We start from the raw sequence: 16290 nt of genomic DNA on the forward strand, positions 1-16290 counted from the left end.
GGTTTGACCCCTTCCGAAGGTCACAGAAGCTCGGGGATGGTACCAATGGATCGGGCATCCCCACATTAGTTCAGATGGAACCAACTTCCAAGTCTCTATGACCTTCAGAACAAAAGTTATTCAAGAATATCTTGATCTCCAATGGGTTTTCATCCCCAACCCTAACCCTAACCCTGGCTGCAACCCTAACCCTAATTGCAACCCTAACCCTAACCCTAACCCTCATTTCAGCCCTAACCCTATTCACCATAGGGTGAATAACTCTGCGCTGCTTGCTCGAAACGTGCTGAAATTTGGCGTGGGTGCGTGGCTGTCTCCCCTTTATTATGTGTGAAATGCCCAAGTCTCGACGACTTTCAGAAAAAAAGTTACTCGGAAATATCGTGTACTTTTTTGTTGAGATTTGGTGGTTTGACCCCTTCCGAAGGTCACAGAAGCTCGGGGATGGTACCAATGGATCGGGCATCCCCACATTAGTTCAGATGGAACCAACTTCCAAGTCTCTATGACCTTCAGAACAAAAGTTATTCAAGAATATCTTGATCTCCAATGGGTTTTCATCCCCAACCCTAACCCTAACCCTGGCTGCAACCCTAACCCTAATTGCAACCCTAACCCTAACCCTAACCCTCATTTCAGCCCTAACCCTATTCACCATAGGGTGAATAACTCTGCGCTGCTTGCTCGAAACGTGCTGAAATTTGGCGTGGGTGCGTGGCTGTCTCCCCTTTATTATGTGTGAAATGCCCAAGTCTCGACGACTTTCAGAAAAAAAGTTACTCGGAAATATCGTGTACTTTTTTGTTGAGATTTGGTGGTTTGACCCCTTCCGAAGGTCACAGAAGCTCGGGGATGGTACCAATGGATCGGGCATCCCCACATTAGTTCAGATGGAACCAACTTCCAAGTCTCTATGACCTTCAGAACAAAAGTTATTCAAGAATATCTTGATCTCCAATGGGTTTTCATCCCCAACCCTAACCCTAACCCTGGCTGCAACCCTAACCCTAATTGCAACCCTAACCCTAACCCTAACCCTCATTTCAGCCCTAACCCTATTCACCATAGGGTGAATAACTCTGCGCTGCTTGCTCGAAACGTGCTGAAATTTGGCGTGGGTGCGTGGCTGTCTCCCCTTTATTATGTGTGAAATGCCCAAGTCTCGACGACTTTCAGAAAAAAAGTTACTCGGAAATATCGTGTACTTTTTTGTTGAGATTTGGTGGTTTGACCCCTTCCGAAGGTCACAGAAGCTCGGGGATGGTACCAATGGATCGGGCATCCCCACATTAGTTCAGATGGAACCAACTTCCAAGTCTCTATGACCTTCAGAACAAAAGTTATTCAAGAATATCTTGATCTCCAATGGGTTTTCATCCCCAACCCTAACCCTAACCCTGGCTGCAACCCTAACCCTAATTGCAACCCTAACCCTAACCCTAACCCTCATTTCAGCCCTAACCCTATTCACCATAGGGTGAATAACTCTGCGCTGCTTGCTCGAAACGTGCTGAAATTTGGCGTGGGTGCGTGGCTGTCTCCCCTTTATTATGTGTGAAATGCCCAAGTCTCGACGACTTTCAGAAAAAAAGTTACTCGGAAATATCGTGTACTTTTTTGTTGAGATTTGGTGGTTTGACCCCTTCCGAAGGTCACAGAAGCTCGGGGATGGTACCAATGGATCGGGCATCCCCACATTAGTTCAGATGGAACCAACTTCCAAGTCTCTATGACCTTCAGAACAAAAGTTATTCAAGAATATCTTGATCTCCAATGGGTTTTCATCCCCAACCCTAACCCTAACCCTGGCTGCAACCCTAACCCTAATTGCAACCCTAACCCTAACCCTAACCCTCATTTCAGCCCTAACCCTATTCACCATAGGGTGAATAACTCTGCGCTGCTTGCTCGAAACGTGCTGAAATTTGGCGTGGGTGCGTGGCTGTCTCCCCTTTATTATGTGTGAAATGCCCAAGTCTCGACGACTTTCAGAAAAAAAGTTACTCGGAAATATCGTGTACTTTTTTGTTGAGATTTGGTGGTTTGACCCCTTCCGAAGGTCACAGAAGCTCGGGGATGGTACCAATGGATCGGGCATCCCCACATTAGTTCAGATGGAACCAACTTCCAAGTCTCTATGACCTTCAGAACAAAAGTTATTCAAGAATATCTTGATCTCCAATGGGTTTTCATCCCCAACCCTAACCCTAACCCTGGCTGCAACCCTAACCCTAATTGCAACCCTAACCCTAACCCTAACCCTCATTTCAGCCCTAACCCTATTCACCATAGGGTGAATAACTCTGCGCTGCTTGCTCGAAACGTGCTGAAATTTGGCGTGGGTGCGTGGCTGTCTCCCCTTTATTATGTGTGAAATGCCCAAGTCTCGACGACTTTCAGACAAAAAGTTACTCGGAAATATCGTGTACTTTTTTGTTGAGATTTGGTGGTTTGACCCCTTCCGAAGGTCACAGAAGCTCGGGGATGGTACCAATGGATCGGGCATCCCCACATTAGTTCAGATGGAACCAACTTCCAAGTCTCTATGACCTTCAGAACAAAAGTTATTCAAGAATATCTTGATCTCCAATGGGTTTTCATCCCCAACCCTAACCCTAACCCTGGCTGCAACCCTAACCCTAATTGCAACCCTAACCCTAACCCTAACCCTCATTTCAGCCCTAACCCTATTCACCATAGGGTGAATAACTCTGCGCTGCTTGCTCGAAACGTGCTGAAATTTGGCGTGGGTGCGTGGCTGTCTCCCCTTTATTATGTGTGAAATGCCCAAGTCTCGACGACTTTCAGAAAAAAAGTTACTCGGAAATATCGTGTACTTTTTTGTTGAGATTTGGTGGTTTGACCCCTTCCGAAGGTCACAGAAGCTCGGGGATGGTACCAATGGATCGGGCATCCCCACATTAGTTCAGATGGAACCAACTTCCAAGTCTCTATGACCTTCAGAACAAAAGTTATTCAAGAATATCTTGATCTCCAATGGGTTTTCATCCCCAACCCTAACCCTAACCCTGGCTGCAACCCTAACCCTAACCCTAACCCTCATTTCAGCCCTAACCCTATTCACCATAGGGTGAATAACTCTGCGCTGCTTGCTCGAAACGTGCTGAAATTTGGCGTGGGTGCGTGGCTGTCTCCCCTTTATTATGTGTGAAATGCCCAAGTCTCGACGACTTTCAGAAAAAAAGTTACTCGGAAATATTGTGTACTTTTTTGTTGAGATTTGGTGGTTTGACCCCTTCCGAAGGTCACAGAAGCTCGGGGATGGTACCAATGGATCGGGCATCCCCACATTAGTTCAGATGGAACCAACTTCCAAGTCTCTATGACCTTCAGAACAAAAGTTATTCAAGAATATCTTGATCTCCAATGGGTTTTCATCCCCAACCCTAACCCTAACCCTGGCTGCAACCCTAACCCTAATTGCAACCCTAACCCTAACCCTAACCCTCATTTCAGCCCTAACCCTATTGACCATAGGGTGAATAACTCTGCGCTGCTTGCTCGAAACGTGCTGAAATTTGGCGTGGGTGCGTGGCTGTCTCCCCTTTATTATGTGTGAAATGCCCAAGTCTCGACGACTTTCAGAAAAAAAGTTACTCGGAAATATCGTGTACTTTTTTGTTGAGATTTGGTGGTTTGACCCCTTCCGAAGGTCACAGAAGCTCGGGGATGGTACCAATGGATCGGGCATCCCCACATTAGTTCAGATGGAACCAACTTCCAAGTCTCTATGACCTTCAGAACAAAAGTTATTCAAGAATATCTTGATCTCCAATGGGTTTTCATCCCCAACCCTAACCCTAACCCTGGCTGCAACCCTAACCCTAATTGCAACCCTAACCCTAACCCTAACCCTCATTTCAGCCCTAACCCTATTCACCATAGGGTGAATAACTCTGCGCTGCTTGCTCGAAACGTGCTGAAATTTGGCGTGGGTGCGTGGCTGTCTCCCCTTTATTATGTGTGAAATGCCCAAGTCTCGACGACTTTCAGACAAAAAGTTACTCGGAAATATCGTGTACTTTTTTGTTGAGATTTGGTGGTTTGACCCCTTCCGAAGGTCACAGAAGCTCGGGGATGGTACCAATGGATCGGGCATCCCCACATTAGTTCAGATGGAACCAACTTCCAAGTCTCTATGACCTTCAGAACAAAAGTTATTCAAGAATATCTTGATCTCCAATGGGTTTTCATCCCCAACCCTAACCCTAACCCTGGCTGCAACCCTAACCCTAATTGCAACCCTAACCCTAACCCTAACCCTCATTTCAGCCCTAACCCTATTCACCATAGGGTGAATAACTCTGCGCTGCTTGCTCGAAACGTGCTGAAATTTGGCGTGGGTGCGTGGCTGTCTCCCCTTTATTATGTGTGAAATGCCCAAGTCTCGACGACTTTCAGAAAAAAAGTTACTCGGAAATATCGTGTACTTTTTTGTTGAGATTTGGTGGTTTGACCCCTTCCGAAGGTCACAGAAGCTCGGGGATGGTACCAATGGATCGGGCATCCCCACATTAGTTCAGATGGAACCAACTTCCAAGTCTCTATGACCTTCAGAACAAAAGTTATTCAAGAATATCTTGATCTCCAATGGGTTTTCATCCCCAACCCTAACCCTAACCCTGGCTGCAACCCTAACCCTAACCCTAACCCTCATTTCAGCCCTAACCCTATTCACCATAGGGTGAATAACTCTGCGCTGCTTGCTCGAAACGTGCTGAAATTTGGCGTGGGTGCGTGGCTGTCTCCCCTTTATTATGTGTGAAATGCCCAAGTCTCGACGACTTTCAGAAAAAAAGTTACTCGGAAATATCGTGTACTTTTTTGTTGAGATTTGGTGGTTTGACCCCTTCCGAAGGTCACAGAAGCTCGGGGATGGTACCAATGGATCGGGCATCCCCACATTAGTTCAGATGGAACCAACTTCCAAGTCTCTATGACCTTCAGAACAAAAGTTATTCAAGAATATCTTGATCTCCAATGGGTTTTCATCCCCAACCCTAACCCTAACCCTGGCTGCAACCCTAACCCTAATTGCAACCCTAACCCTAACCCTAACCCTCATTTCAGCCCTAACCCTATTGACCATAGGGTGAATAACTCTGCGCTGCTTGCTCGAAACGTGCTGAAATTTGGCGTGGGTGCGTGGCTGTCTCCCCTTTATTATGTGTGAAATGCCCAAGTCTCGACGACTTTCAGAAAAAAAGTTACTCGGAAATATCGTGTACTTTTTTGTTGAGATTTGGTGGTTTGACCCCTTCCGAAGGTCACAGAAGCTCGGGGATGGTACCAATGGATCGGGCATCCCCACATTAGTTCAGATGGAACCAACTTCCAAGTCTCTATGACCTTCAGAACAAAAGTTATTCAAGAATATCTTGATCTCCAATGGGTTTTCATCCCCAACCCTAACCCTAACCCTGGCTGCAACCCTAACCCTAATTGCAACCCTAACCCTAACCCTAACCCTCATTTCAGCCCTAACCCTATTCACCATAGGGTGAATAACTCTGCGCTGCTTGCTCGAAACGTGCTGAAATTTGGCGTGGGTGCGTGGCTGTCTCCCCTTTATTATGTGTGAAATGCCCAAGTCTCGACGACTTTCAGACAAAAAGTTACTCGGAAATATCGTGTACTTTTTTGTTGAGATTTGGTGGTTTGACCCCTTCCGAAGGTCACAGAAGCTCGGGGATGGTACCAATGGATCGGGCATCCCCACATTAGTTCAGATGGAACCAACTTCCAAGTCTCTATGACCTTCAGAACAAAAGTTATTCAAGAATATCTTGATCTCCAATGGGTTTTCATCCCCAACCCTAACCCTAACCCTGGCTGCAACCCTAACCCTAATTGCAACCCTAACCCTAACCCTAACCCTCATTTCAGCCCTAACCCTATTCACCATAGGGTGAATAACTCTGCGCTGCTTGCTCGAAACGTGCTGAAATTTGGCGTGGGTGCGTGGCTGTCTCCCCTTTATTATGTGTGAAATGCCCAAGTCTCGACGACTTTCAGAAAAAAAGTTACTCGGAAATATCGTGTACTTTTTTGTTGAGATTTGGTGGTTTGACCCCTTCCGAAGGTCACAGAAGCTCGGGGATGGTACCAATGGATCGGGCATCCCCACATTAGTTCAGATGGAACCAACTTCCAAGTCTCTATGACCTTCAGAACAAAAGTTATTCAAGAATATCTTGATCTCCAATGGGTTTTCATCCCCAACCCTAACCCTAACCCTGGCTGCAACCCTAACCCTAATTGCAACCCTAACCCTAACCCTAACCCTCATTTCAGCCCTAACCCTATTCACCATAGGGTGAATAACTCTGCGCTGCTTGCTCGAAACGTGCTGAAATTTGGCGTGGGTGCGTGGCTGTCTCCCCTTTATTATGTGTGAAATGCCCAAGTCTCGACGACTTTCAGAAAAAAAGTTACTCGGAAATATCGTGTACTTTTTTGTTGAGATTTGGTGGTTTGACCCCTTCCGAAGGTCACAGAAGCTCGGGGATGGTACCAATGGATCGGGCATCCCCACATTAGTTCAGATGGAACCAACTTCCAAGTCTCTATGACCTTCAGAACAAAAGTTATTCAAGAATATCTTGATCTCCAATGGGTTTTCATCCCCAACCCTAACCCTAACCCTGGCTGCAACCCTAACCCTAATTGCAACCCTAACCCTAACCCTAACCCTCATTTCAGCCCTAACCCTATTGACCATAGGGTGAATAACTCTGCGCTGCTTGCTCGAAACGTGCTGAAATTTGGCGTGGGTGCGTGGCTGTCTCCCCTTTATTATGTGTGAAATGCCCAAGTCTCGACGACTTTCAGAAAAAAAGTTACTCGGAAATATCGTGTACTTTTTTGTTGAGATTTGGTGGTTTGACCCCTTCCGAAGGTCACAGAAGCTCGGGGATGGTACCAATGGATCGGGCATCCCCACATTAGTTCAGATGGAACCAACTTCCAAGTCTCTATGACCTTCAGAACAAAAGTTATTCAAGAATATCTTGATCTCCAATGGGTTTTCATCCCCAACCCTAACCCTAACCCTGGCTGCAACCCTAACCCTAATTGCAACCCTAACCCTAACCCTAACCCTCATTTCAGCCCTAACCCTATTCACCATAGGGTGAATAACTCTGCGCTGCTTGCTCGAAACGTGCTGAAATTTGGCGTGGGTGCGTGGCTGTCTCCCCTTTATTATGTGTGAAATGCCCAAGTCTCGACGACTTTCAGAAAAAAAGTTACTCGGAAATATCGTGTACTTTTTTGTTGAGATTTGGTGGTTTGACCCCTTCCGAAGGTCACAGAAGCTCGGGGATGGTACCAATGGATCGGGCATCCCCACATTAGTTCAGATGGAACCAACTTCCAAGTCTCTATGACCTTCAGAACAAAAGTTATTCAAGAATATCTTGATCTCCAATGGGTTTTCATCCCCAACCCTAACCCTAACCCTGGCTGCAACCCTAACCCTAATTGCAACCCTAACCCTAACCCTAACCCTCATTTCAGCCCTAACCCTATTCACCATAGGGTGAATAACTCTGCGCTGCTTGCTCGAAACGTGCTGAAATTTGGCGTGGGTGCGTGGCTGTCTCCCCTTTATTATGTGTGAAATGCCCAAGTCTCGACGACTTTCAGACAAAAAGTTACTCGGAAATATCGTGTACTTTTTTGTTGAGATTTGGTGGTTTGACCCCTTCCGAAGGTCACAGAAGCTCGGGGATGGTACCAATGGATCGGGCATCCCCACATTAGTTCAGATGGAACCAACTTCCAAGTCTCTATGACCTTCAGAACAAAAGTTATTCAAGAATATCTTGATCTCCAATGGGTTTTCATCCCCAACCCTAACCCTAACCCTGGCTGCAACCCTAACCCTAATTGCAACCCTAACCCTAACCCTAACCCTCATTTCAGCCCTAACCCTATTCACCATAGGGTGAATAACTCTGCGCTGCTTGCTCGAAACGTGCTGAAATTTGGCGTGGGTGCGTGGCTGTCTCCCCTTTATTATGTGTGAAATGCCCAAGTCTCGACGACTTTCAGAAAAAAAGTTACTCGGAAATATCGTGTACTTTTTTGTTGAGATTTGGTGGTTTGACCCCTTCCGAAGGTCACAGAAGCTCGGGGATGGTACCAATGGATCGGGCATCCCCACATTAGTTCAGATGGAACCAACTTCCAAGTCTCTATGACCTTCAGAACAAAAGTTATTCAAGAATATCTTGATCTCCAATGGGTTTTCATCCCCAACCCTAACCCTAACCCTGGCTGCAACCCTAACCCTAATTGCAACCCTAACCCTAACCCTAACCCTCATTTCAGCCCTAACCCTATTCACCATAGGGTGAATAACTCTGCGCTGCTTGCTCGAAACGTGCTGAAATTTGGCGTGGGTGCGTGGCTGTCTCCCCTTTATTATGTGTGAAATGCCCAAGTCTCGACGACTTTCAGAAAAAAAGTTACTCGGAAATATCGTGTACTTTTTTGTTGAGATTTGGTGGTTTGACCCCTTCCGAAGGTCACAGAAGCTCGGGGATGGTACCAATGGATCGGGCATCCCCACATTAGTTCAGATGGAACCAACTTCCAAGTCTCTATGACCTTCAGAACAAAAGTTATTCAAGAATATCTTGATCTCCAATGGGTTTTCATCCCCAACCCTAACCCTAACCCTGGCTGCAACCCTAACCCTAATTGCAACCCTAACCCTAACCCTAACCCTCATTTCAGCCCTAACCCTATTCACCATAGGGTGAATAACTCTGCGCTGCTTGCTCGAAACGTGCTGAAATTTGGCGTGGGTGCGTGGCTGTCTCCCCTTTATTATGTGTGAAATGCCCAAGTCTCGACGACTTTCAGAAAAAAAGTTACTCGGAAATATCGTGTACTTTTTTGTTGAGATTTGGTGGTTTGACCCCTTCCGAAGGTCACAGAAGCTCGGGGATGGTACCAATGGATCGGGCATCCCCACATTAGTTCAGATGGAACCAACTTCCAAGTCTCTATGACCTTCAGAACAAAAGTTATTCAAGAATATCTTGATCTCCAATGGGTTTTCATCCCCAACCCTAACCCTAACCCTGGCTGCAACCCTAACCCTAATTGCAACCCTAACCCTAACCCTAACCCTCATTTCAGCCCTAACCCTATTGACCATAGGGTGAATAACTCTGCGCTGCTTGCTCGAAACGTGCTGAAATTTGGCGTGGGTGCGTGGCTGTCTCCCCTTTATTATGTGTGAAATGCCCAAGTCTCGACGACTTTCAGAAAAAAAGTTACTCGGAAATATCGTGTACTTTTTTGTTGAGATTTGGTGGTTTGACCCCTTCCGAAGGTCACAGAAGCTCGGGGATGGTACCAATGGATCGGGCATCCCCACATTAGTTCAGATGGAACCAACTTCCAAGTCTCTATGACCTTCAGAACAAAAGTTATTCAAGAATATCTTGATCTCCAATGGGTTTTCATCCCCAACCCTAACCCTAACCCTGGCTGCAACCCTAACCCTAATTGCAACCCTAACCCTAACCCTAACCCTCATTTCAGCCCTAACCCTATTCACCATAGGGTGAATAACTCTGCGCTGCTTGCTCGAAACGTGCTGAAATTTGGCGTGGGTGCGTGGCTGTCTCCCCTTTATTATGTGTGAAATGCCCAAGTCTCGACGACTTTCAGAAAAAAAGTTACTCGGAAATATCGTGTACTTTTTTGTTGAGATTTGGTGGTTTGACCCCTTCCGAAGGTCACAGAAGCTCGGGGATGGTACCAATGGATCGGGCATCCCCACATTAGTTCAGATGGAACCAACTTCCAAGTCTCTATGACCTTCAGAACAAAAGTTATTCAAGAATATCTTGATCTCCAATGGGTTTTCATCCCCAACCCTAACCCTAACCCTGGCTGCAACCCTAACCCTAATTGCAACCCTAACCCTAACCCTAACCCTCATTTCAGCCCTAACCCTATTCACCATAGGGTGAATAACTCTGCGCTGCTTGCTCGAAACGTGCTGAAATTTGGCGTGGGTGCGTGGCTGTCTCCCCTTTATTATGTGTGAAATGCCCAAGTCTCGACGACTTTCAGACAAAAAGTTACTCGGAAATATCGTGTACTTTTTTGTTGAGATTTGGTGGTTTGACCCCTTCCGAAGGTCACAGAAGCTCGGGGATGGTACCAATGGATCGGGCATCCCCACATTAGTTCAGATGGAACCAACTTCCAAGTCTCTATGACCTTCAGAACAAAAGTTATTCAAGAATATCTTGATCTCCAATGGGTTTTCATCCCCAACCCTAACCCTAACCCTGGCTGCAACCCTAACCCTAATTGCAACCCTAACCCTAACCCTAACCCTCATTTCAGCCCTAACCCTATTCACCATAGGGTGAATAACTCTGCGCTGCTTGCTCGAAACGTGCTGAAATTTGGCGTGGGTGCGTGGCTGTCTCCCCTTTATTATGTGTGAAATGCCCAAGTCTCGACGACTTTCAGAAAAAAAGTTACTCGGAAATATCGTGTACTTTTTTGTTGAGATTTGGTGGTTTGACCCCTTCCGAAGGTCACAGAAGCTCGGGGATGGTACCAATGGATCGGGCATCCCCACATTAGTTCAGATGGAACCAACTTCCAAGTCTCTATGACCTTCAGAACAAAAGTTATTCAAGAATATCTTGATCTCCAATGGGTTTTCATCCCCAACCCTAACCCTAACCCTGGCTGCAACCCTAACCCTAATTGCAACCCTAACCCTAACCCTAACCCTCATTTCAGCCCTAACCCTATTCACCATAGGGTGAATAACTCTGCGCTGCTTGCTCGAAACGTGCTGAAATTTGGCGTGGGTGCGTGGCTGTCTCCCCTTTATTATGTGTGAAATGCCCAAGTCTCGACGACTTTCAGAAAAAAAGTTACTCGGAAATATCGTGTACTTTTTTGTTGAGATTTGGTGGTTTGACCCCTTCCGAAGGTCACAGAAGCTCGGGGATGGTACCAATGGATCGGGCATCCCCACATTAGTTCAGATGGAACCAACTTCCAAGTCTCTATGACCTTCAGAACAAAAGTTATTCAAGAATATCTTGATCTCCAATGGGTTTTCATCCCCAACCCTAACCCTAACCCTGGCTGCAACCCTAACCCTAATTGCAACCCTAACCCTAACCCTCATTTCAGCCCTAACCCTATTCACCATAGGGTGAATAACTCTGCGCTGCTTGCTCGAAACGTGCTGAAATTTGGCGTGGGTGCGTGGCTGTCTCCCCTTTATTATGTGTGAAATGCCCAAGTCTCGACGACTTTCAGACAAAAAGTTACTCGGAAATATCGTGTACTTTTTTGTTGAGATTTGGTGGTTTGACCCCTTCCGAAGGTCAAAGAAGCTCGGGGATGGTACCAATGGATCGGGCATCCCCACATTAGTTCAGATGGAACCAACTTCCAAGTCTCTATGACCTTCAGAACAAAAGTTATTCAAGAATATCTTGATCTCCAATGGGTTTTCATCCCCAACCCTAACCCTAACCCTGGCTGCAACCCTAACCCTAATTGCAACCCTAACCCTAACCCTAACCCTCATTTCAGCCCTAACCCTATTCACCATAGGGTGAATAACTCTGCGCTGCTTGCTCGAAACGTGCTGAAATTTGGCGTGGGTGCGTGGCTGTCTCCCCTTTATTATGTGTGAAATGCCCAAGTCTCGACGACTTTCAGACACAAAGTTACTCGGAAATATCGTGTACTTTTTTGTTGAGATTTGGTGGTTTGACCCCTTCCGAAGGTCACAGAAGCTCGGGGATGGTACCAATGGATCGGGCATCCCCACATTAGTTCAGATGGAACCAACTTCCAAGTCTCATTGACCTTCAGAACAAAAGTTATTCAAGAATATCTTGATCTCCAATGGGTTTTCATCCCCAACCCTAACCCTAACCCTGGCTGCAACCCTAACCCTAATTGCAACCCTAACCCTAACCCTAACCCTCATTTCAGCCCTAACCCTATTCACCATAGGGTGAATAACTCTGCGCTGCTTGCTCGAAACGTGCTGAAATTTGGCGTGGGTGCGTGGCTGTCTCCCCTTTATTATGTGTGAAATGCCCAAGTCTCTACGACTTTCAGAAAAAAAGTTACTCGGAAATATCGTGTACTTTTTTGTTGAGATTTGGTGGTTTGACCCCTTCCGAAGGTCACAGAAGCTCGGGGATGGTACCAATGGATCGGGCATCCCCACATTAGTTCAGATGGAACCAACTTCCAAGTCTCTATGACCTTCAGAACAAAAGTTATTCAAGAATATCTTGATCTCCAATGGGTTTTCATCCCCAACCCTAACCCTAACCCTGGCTGCAACCCTAACCCTAATTGCAACCCTAACCCTAACCCTAACCCTCATTTCAGCCCTAACCCTATTCACCATAGGGTGAATAACTCTGCGCTGCTTGCTCGAAACGTGCTGAAATTTGGCGTGGGTGCGTGGCTGTCTACCCTTTATTATGTGTGAAATGCCCAAGTCTCTACGACTTTCAGACAAAAAGTTACTCGGAAATATCGTGTACTTTTTTGTTGAGATTTGGTGGTTTGACCCCTTCCGAAGGTCACAGAAGCTCGGGGATGGTACCAATGGATCGGGCATCCCCACATTAGTTCAGATGGAACCAACTTCCAAGTCTCATTGACCTTCAGAACAAAAGTTATTCAAGAATATCTTGATCTCCAATGGGTTTTCATCCCCAACCCTAACCCTAACCCTGGCTGCAACCCTAACCCTAATTGCAACCCTAACCCTAACCCTAACCCTCATTTCAGCCCTAACCCTATTCACCATAGGGTGAATAACTCTGCGCTGCTTGCTTGAAACGTGCTGAAATTTGGCGTGGGTGCGTGGCTGTCTCCCCTTTATTATGTGTGAAATGCCCAAGTCTCTACGACTTTCAGAAAAAAAGTTACTCGGAAATATCGTGTACTTTTTTGTTGAGATTTGGTGGTTTGACCCCTTCCGAAGGTCACAGAAGCTCGGGGATGGTACCAATGGATCGGGCATCCCCACATTAGTTCAGATGGAACCAACTTCCAAGTCTCTATGACCTTCAGAACAAAAGTTATTCAAGAATATCTTGATCTCCAATGGGTTTTCATCCCCAACCCTAACCCTAACCCTGGCTGCAACCCTAACCCTAATTGCAACCCTAACCCTAACCCTAACCCTCATTTCAGCCCTAACCCTATTCACCATAGGGTGAATAACTCTGCGCTGCTTGCTCGAAACGTGCTGAAATTTGGCGTGGGTGCGTGGCTGTCTCCCCTTTATTATGTGTGAAATGCCCAAGTCTCGACGACTTTCAGAAAAAAAGTTACTCGGAAATATCGTGTACTTTTTTGTTGAGATTTGGTGGTTTGACCCCTTCCGAAGGTCACAGAAGCTCGGGGATGGTACCAATGGATCGGGCATCCCCACATTAGTTCAGATGGAACCAACTTCCAAGTCTCTATGACCTTCAGAACAAAAGTTATTCAAGAATATCTTGATCTCCAATGGGTTTTCATCCCCAACCCTAACCCTAACCCTGGCTGCAACCCTAACCCTAATTGCAACCCTAACCCTAACCCTAACCCTCATTTCAGCCCTAACCCTATTCACCATAGGGTGAATAACTCTGCGCTGCTTGCTCGAAACGTGCTGAAATTTGGCGTGGGTGCGTGGCTGTCTCCCCTTTATTATGTGTGAAATGCCCAAGTCTCGACGACTTTCAGAAAAAAAGTTACTCGGAAATATCGTGTACTTTTTTGTTGAGATTTGGTGGTTTGACCCCTTCCGAAGGTCACAGAAGCTCGGGGATGGTACCAATGGATCGGGCATCCCCACATTAGTTCAGATGGAACCAACTTCCAAGTCTCTATGACCTTCAGAACAAAAGTTATTCAAGAATATCTTGATCTCCAATGGGTTTTCATCCCCAACCCTAACCCTAACCCTGGCTGCAACCCTAACCCTAATTGCAACCCTAACCCTAACCCTCATTTCAGCCCTAACCCTATTCACCATAGGGTGAATAACTCTGCGCTGCTTGCTCGAAACGTGCTGAAATTTGGCGTGGGTGCGTGGCTGTCTCCCCTTTATTATGTGTGAAATGCCCAAGTCTCGACGACTTTCAGACAAAAAGTTACTCGGAAATATCGTGTACTTTTTTGTTGAGATTTGGTGGTTTGACCCCTTCCGAAGGTCAAAGAAGCTCGGGGATGGTACCAATGGATCGGGCATCCCCACATTAGTTCAGATGGAACCAACTTCCAAGTCTCTATGACCTTCAGAACAAAAGTTATTCAAGAATATCTTGATCTCCAATGGGTTTTCATCCCCAACCCTAACCCTAACCCTGGCTGCAACCCTAACCCTAATTGCAACCCTAACCCTAACCCTAACCCTCATTTCAGCCCTAACCCTATTCACCATAGGGTGAATAACTCTGCGCTGCTTGCTCGAAACGTGCTGAAATTTGGCGTGGGTGCGTGGCTGTCTCCCCTTTATTATGTGTGAAATGCCCAAGTCTCGACGACTTTCAGACACAAAGTTACTCGGAAATATCGTGTACTTTTTTGTTGAGATTTGGTGGTTTGACCCCTTCCGAAGGTCACAGAAGCTCGGGGATGGTACCAATGGATCGGGCATCCCCACATTAGTTCAGATGGAACCAACTTCCAAGTCTCATTGACCTTCAGAACAAAAGTTATTCAAGAATATCTTGATCTCCAATGGGTTTTCATCCCCAACCCTAACCCTAACCCTGGCTGCAACCCTAACCCTAATTGCAACCCTAACCCTAACCCTAACCCTCATTTCAGCCCTAACCCTATTCACCATAGGGTGAATAACTCTGCGCTGCTTGCTCGAAACGTGCTGAAATTTGGCGTGGGTGCGTGGCTGTCTCCCCTTTATTATGTGTGAAATGCCCAAGTCTCTACGACTTTCAGAAAAAAAGTTACTCGGAAATATCGTGTACTTTTTTGTTGAGATTTGGTGGTTTGACCCCTTCCGAAGGTCACAGAAGCTCGGGGATGGTACCAATGGATCGGGCATCCCCACATTAGTTCAGATGGAACCAACTTCCAAGTCTCTATGACCTTCAGAACAAAAGTTATTCAAGAATATCTTGATCTCCAATGGGTTTTCATCCCCAACCCTAACCCTAACCCTGGCTGCAACCCTAACCCTAATTGCAACCCTAACCCTAACCCTAACCCTCATTTCAGCCCTAACCCTATTGACCATAGGGTGAATAACTCTGCGCTGCTTGCTCGAAACGTGCTGAAATTTGGCGTGGGTGCGTGGCTGTCTCCCCTTTATTATGTGTGAAATGCCCAAGTCTCGACGACTTTCAGAAAAAAAGTTACTCGGAAATATCGTGTACTTTTTTGTTGAGATTTGGTGGTTTGACCCCTTCCGAAGGTCACAGAAGCTCGGGGATGGTACCAATGGATCGGGCATCCCCACATTAGTTCAGATGGAACCAACTTCCAAGTCTCTATGACCTTCAGAACAAAAGTTATTCAAGAATATCTTGATCTCCAATGGGTTTTCATCCCCAACCCTAACCCTAACCCTGGCTGCAACCCTAACCCTAATTGCAACCCTAACCCTAACCCTAACCCTCATTTCAGCCCTAACCCTATTCACCATAGGGTGAATAACTCTGCGCTGCTTGCTCGAAACGTGCTGAAATTTGGCGTGGGTGCGTGGCTGTCTCCCCTTTATTATGTGTGAAATGCCCAAGTCTCGACGACTTTCAGAAAAAAAGTTACTCGGAAATATCGTGTACTTTTTTGTTGAGATTTGGTGGTTTGACCCCTTCCGAAGGTCACAGAAGCTCGGGGATGGTACCAATGGATCGGGCATCCCCACATTAGTTCAGATGGAACCAACTTCCAAGTCTCTATGACCTTCAGAACAAAAGTTATTCAAGAATATCTTGATCTCCAATGGGTTTTCATCCCCAACCCTAACCCTAACCCTGGCTGCAACCCTAACCCTAATTGCAACCCTAACCCTAACCCTAACCCTCATTTCAGCCCTAACCCTATTCACCATAGGGTGAATAACTCTGCGCTGCTTGCTCGAAACGTGCTGAAATTTGGCGTGGGTGCGTGGCTGTCTCCCCTTTATTATGTGTGAAATGCCCAAGTCTCGACGACTTTCAGACAAAAAGTTACTCGGAAATATCGTGTACTTTTTTGTTGAGATTTGGTGGTTTGACCCCTTCCGAA

This window comes from Paralichthys olivaceus, chromosome 3 (genome assembly GCF_024713975.1).
Source record: "Paralichthys olivaceus isolate ysfri-2021 chromosome 3, ASM2471397v2, whole genome shotgun sequence".
Lineage (NCBI taxonomy): Eukaryota > Metazoa > Chordata > Actinopteri > Pleuronectiformes > Paralichthyidae > Paralichthys > Paralichthys olivaceus.